Below are 5,949 nucleotides of genomic sequence, written 5' to 3' on the forward strand. Positions count from 1 at the left end.
AACTAGTCGTTCTTTTGCGGCAAGTTGTTGTCCCCACATCTTAGCCTTTATTTTGCGTGGGCAACTTGGTCGTATTTTTCGGCTAGCTGTTGTCCTCGTGAGGTGGGATTTTGGACTTCTTGGTCATAGTGCGTGGCCATCTTAAGTTCATACTATTCACACCTCAACACCATATCTTACATACACTTCACTTGACTATCACGTAACCGGCCCCCCGAAAAATTTATTTTTTGCTGCCGCAGCTACTTTTTGTTGCCGCAGCTACCGGTTATTTATCTTTATCACTCCACAACCGCACACCTGAAAAAACCCCTAAACCCTTAACCCTAACCCCTAAACCCTAAACCCTAAACCCAACACTGCCATCTCCTGCCAGAGGCCGCCAGCCAACTAAAAAATATATGGCAGACACTTTGAATGGGGTAATTGAATAGCTCAAAGGGATCCCTGATTTTGCGTGCATCATGCTATGCAAAATTGCTAACATGATATGCACTTGTATCAGATGGATGTGGATGAAGAAAAGACATCTAAAGAGGATGAAAAGAAGGGGGAAGAAAGAAAAGAAGATGAAGCTGAGAAGCAGCAGGAAGCGGAAAAAGAACAAGAGAAGCAACAAGAGGATGAAAAAGAGCAAGAAGCTGAAAAAGAGAAAGAAGTGGAGCAGATCCATGAAAGCTTAGAGGAGGAAGAAGATTCAGAGGATACTGAAGACGAAGACGAGTTCAATAGAGCTGGTCCTTCAACTAGAGCAAATCCATGGGATGCCATAAGGACAGCTAAGCATGTACAAAAAGAGATGAGGCAGATCATCAGAACAACCAGAGAGAGAGAGAGAGATTGTTACATGAATTTAACCTGGATATGGTTGAACAGTCAAAGGAGATAGTTTCTCTGACAGAAGTAAACTCTGAGATGGTGCAACAGTTAAAGATCCACCAGGCCAACATTGAGTATTTTGAGAAGAAAGAAGAGAGCAGGATAAAGTAAATGGAGGAGATGACAGTAGAATTAACCAAGTACAGGCAGAAGGCAATTGAGCTGGAGGCCAAGTTAGATTTGGAAAGAGGCAAAGTCATGGGACTGTCAAGGCCAAGTTAGATTTGGAAAAAGGCAAAGTCATGGGACTGTCAAGGCAACTCATTGACAAAGATCAAGCATTGGAAAGAGTCACAAAGTAATATGAAGAGAAGCTCAAAGACAAAGAGCTGCAGCTCAGCATGGTGACTAAAGCCCAAGCACTAAGCAATCAGAGGGCAATACAAGCGGAGACAACTATGAATGAATTTTTGGCAAATCCTCTAGCTGGCATGCCAATGCCCGGAAGCGCTCAAGATGAGAAGATCAAAGAGCTAAAAAAGACAATAGATATGCACAAGATGACAAAAGGGTTAATGATGAACAAACATACCAAACAAATGGAGAAGAAGGATAAAGAAGTAGCGGAGCTCAAGGCAGAGCTAACAAAGTTAAGAAATATGCTTGTGGATCTTGAGAACCAACAGCTAACAAGGCCAAGCCAGCCACCAATAATAGCTCCTGAATTGCCTATCTACATGGAGCCTCTCGACATTGATATGCCAGGGCCAAGCGGAAGCAGTGAGGCTGCAACTCAAGAAGAAGAGTAGGTAGACTACTCTGTTGGCAGGGTACTCAATGGCTGATCCAAGAGAGACATATTTAGAGCAAGAGCTCAGAGACAGAATAGCCCGCCAAAACGATGTAATCATCAGGGAATGCATGGAATGGGAGAGAAGAATACTGAAATCAGCTTGCATCACCTATCTCATAGCTGAAGAAATACATAAGGATTATCATATGCCGACCCTCCCATTCCCTCTGCTCAAACAAGAGGTACAGTTGATGAAAGCCAAGTACAGGCTGGAGTGCCCTACAAATGAGCTCGGCGGCTATCAGAATATCCCTGTGACAGAGTACAAAGTGACAGAGATAGAAAACAATCAATTAAATTGGAGAGTGATCTGGTTAAAGAAGTTTCCAAAGAACAAGTACCACTACTTGGCGGCACCTCAAGCACTGAGGATTGATCCTACCTTCTGCCCAATCAAGCGCAGAAGGAATTGGGAGAGTTTTTAGAGGTATACTAACAGGGAGAGGAACACATGGCTGAACTACCCAACACTGCCATCTCCTGCCAGAGGCCGCCAGCCAACTAAAAAATATATGGTAGACACTTTGAATGGGGTAATTGAACAGCTCAAAGGGATCCCTGATTTGGCGTGCATCATGCTATGCAAAATTGCTAACATGATATGCACTTGTATCACAAAGTTCAATGATTTAGAGAAGACCGGCCATCCATGGACAAAGTTTTTTGAAGGCGGTCATGGTTTATGCTAGGATTTGGAGCTGGCGCCGTCAAGGCAAGTTCTTATGGGGCTTTATGCCCGTGTTATCTTCTTGCCAGCCCACTTCCTAATAACATTTGAGGAAGCATTCTACACAGGTTTCTTTGAAGTTCAAAGTAACCTCTTCTTACTGCTCAATCAAGATCTATGCAGCAGGTTCATAGCATTTATGCGCATGGAAATTGAAATACCATTGAAAGATGTAGTAGCAGATTTGGAGGAGCAGCAACGATTGAAGAAGTTCCGGCATGCACTCGAATGGGAACGCCGCCATTCATTGGGCTGAAAGCCAGTTGACGAGGACGCCAACTGAAGTAGGTGTGGGGGAGTGTTCCAGCCGACGGAACATAAGAGAGCAGCCAAGGCGGATGCGGGAAGCTGTAAGCAGCACAAAGTGGAGGCGGATGATTATTTTTTAATTTTCAAAGGCTTAGTTAATTTTGTAAACCCATGAACATATTTTAAATGAGAAAGGGGCTTTTATGGGCTTCCAAGTTGTAAATGGGTTTTGAACCCACAACCTTTTTGATTTTAAAACCATGTACTTAAACCTTAGAAAATTAGAAATTAATAACAAGTTATAGTGAAAGGATAAGAATACGTGCAGAGCTTGAAGCCTCTTTGGTGAAGCATCTTCCAGAGCTCGTGGAGCCTCCATTGTAATCAATATCTCCTTCTAATTGATTACATTACCCTCGCAAGGTGTTTCTCTTCGCATTAATGCTAATTTTCATTGATTTAACTCTCATGTTGTGTCTTGATTAGTGACTTTAATCTTGAAGTAGAGAGCTTAATCTCTTATTTTAGTGTTAATTGTTGATGAGAAAGTGTTGCTAAGGTGTTTGCTAAGCTATATGAATGCTCAATGTTTGATTTCCATAATCAAGTAAAGAGGGATTAATTCCTAATTTGCTTAATTAGTGTGTGTTAGTCATTGATTATGCAAAGCTTAGTGTTACATTAGAATCCCTGTGGGTTTAGTGAATGATTCCTAGAGTCATTTGTGGTCTTTTAGTTGTGTGTATCTCTATGTCTAATCAAGCTTAGTGTTCCATTAAGTGATTAGTGTGTATAGATGTGTGTGATCTTTTCATCAAGAAGCTTGTCTGCTTAGCTCATTTAGCATTAGAATCCGTAGAGCCTGACAAGCTCTATGTACTCCTTTATGCCCTAATCGGGTTCCATCCCTAGCATTGAACAATAATGTGTTAGTGCTTGAATAGCTATGCTATCAGACGTCCGTCGCGGCGAGCCGCTAACACCCACTAAGCAACCCAAGTTGTCCACACTCCAAGGTTCCAGTGTGACCAAGTATCTTTCTCCATGTCTCCCCATGTATGAGTCGCCTTGACAGTTGACCCACGGCCTTGGTTCAAAGGGTGTCTCTGTATCTATAAGCTTAACAACATATCTACCTCAAGGATCCTTAAAAATATGAGCATTTTGAGCATTAGTGGTTATGTACTTCAAAGCCATATATTGTCCTCTAATTCAAAAGTTGTGTCCACAAATGGATTTGAATTTGATGATTTTTTTCCTAGATCTGGCATTCCTGGGGCTTGTATGTCTCTAGATTGTTGAGACAAAGATGGCCTCGAATCCGATCTTTGTTGAGACGAAGATGGCCTCAAATCGAGCTCAAATCCGGTCTTTGTTGAAAATTGCCTTCCATTGACATCTCACTGTCTGTGTGCGAATTAAGGTCTGAGTATGAATCCTCGCAAATGGTTTCCAAGTTTCCCACTGACCTTGTCTCACTGCCTAGAGTTGAGGCAACATAAGATCTCGCTGAGGAGCCCAAGGTCCTTCCGGATCTTAAGTGCATAAAGGTTTTTTTTTAATAATAATAAATGTGCACGGATGCTCTCAACGAGTGTATGTGTCAGTTTTGCAAGGTACCAGTGTTGGTGCGTGAGGTCGTAGTCTGGATCCACATGCAAGTTGTGTTATGACAATTGTCTCAAATCCTCAAATCATCCCAAGTGATTTTGAACTTTTTCCCAAAAAATTTCTAAGTATGGAAGTTTCCACGTTTAAAACACCCCGTTCTCCCTCATTCGAACTCGGAATCACAAGACCCAAGAGTCCTTTTTGATGTTTTTGGGCATTCTGGAGCTATTGCTAACCTCAAAAATGTCAAAATACACTTAGAATTTGAAAAATAGCCCAAATCATTTCAAACGATTTTGCCCTCTATGAGAGGAGTTTGCACTTTGTTTCACTGGCTAAGCACGATTTTGCTTCCCTTGTGCACCCTTGTCTCAATTGCTATGTGAATTTTAGGACTTAATGCCTATGCCCATGCATAACTTGAAAAATTTTTGGCAGCATAACGGTACAAAAACACACTTGCACTTTATGCATGGAAATTTCAAAAGAATTTTGGTACCATAACAGCGCAAAATTGTAGGTGCGATCACTCCACGGTGTCACTCATGAGTGAGAGCGTAATTATGGCCAAAATGCCAAATATTTTTTGAGCAAGCTCAAGGGTGAAATGTGACACTGTACCTACTACCAAATGCAGTTTAGAGCCATCTACAGGCCTCGGCTAATGCCGGAATACAAGCAATAAATGTGTCCTCCAAAGGCCCTTACCTTTCTCCAGCGGATGTGTACCTACACCTGCAAAATAAGACCACTATGTCAACATACATCCATGCGCATGCTTTTACCTACTCTACTCTAAATACATAAACACAAAAATACATACATACATAAATACTTTTACCTACTCTACTCCTAAATACATAAACACAAAAATGTGAAAAGAAAGAGGATGCAGGAGTAATCTCACCGCCAATGAAGTATGGTAAAATGGCACTCTACTAACTCCATTTCTTCTCTTACCTACTCTAGCCTATCTAGCCTAAACAACGCCCTTGGGATCATACACCCAATGCCCGCACCTAATCCTATCTATCAATTTGCAACCAAATGGAGCTAATGAATTTGGGTAAGCGTACACGCTTGGCACTCGGCTAACCATAGGGTTTTCGATCCCCGACAGCGGCACCAATGGAAGACCCTCAAGTCCCCTGCGTTATAGTCAACGGGAAAGCAAGAGATCTCGACCAATGAGTTTTGCAGCTCTATCGTCCCACGGACTCTAACCCAGATTAGCATACGGAGGCAATCTCACAAGGAGATGATTCCACTAGCGCATACACTTACCTCTTCTCAACACATACATTCTCTAAACACATATACAAAGCATTTCAAGCAAACCTCTCAACATATGATGTATACAAATAAAGTATCACTCTCCTCTCAATCCCAATGCACACTAATCAATCCTTAAGCTACACTATTATGGGATTCACAACCATGTTTCATCTTCTTAAACATGTATCAACACTCAAACCGCACATGAATGGAGAGTGTGCCTTTACTACACATAAACTACATACACATTGGCAAGCATCTTATGCACATAATCCACACTAATGCAAGTAAATCAAATGGCATCAAATGGTCAAGAAAATCAGCACTTTCTATAATCTTTAATTCATGCACTCACTCAAACCCAAGAGCCATTCAAGATTCGCTCAAGCATTAAGGAGAAGAGAACTTGTGTCAT

At 41.7% G+C, this 5,949-nt stretch overlaps 1 pseudogene; it reads left to right on the plus strand.

Moving 5' to 3' along the window:
* The first annotated feature begins 1,656 nt into the window (after nucleotides 1-1,656).
* Nucleotides 1,657-2,655, plus strand: LOC147609157 (uncharacterized; annotated as a pseudogene).
* The last annotated feature ends 3,294 nt before the right edge of the window (nucleotides 2,656-5,949 follow it).

The sequence above is a fragment of the Cibotium barometz genome, chromosome 51, assembly GCF_041138505.1.
Source record: "Cibotium barometz isolate CiBa-2024 chromosome 51, ASM4113850v1, whole genome shotgun sequence".
Classification (NCBI taxonomy): Eukaryota; Viridiplantae; Streptophyta; class Polypodiopsida; order Cyatheales; family Cibotiaceae; genus Cibotium; species Cibotium barometz.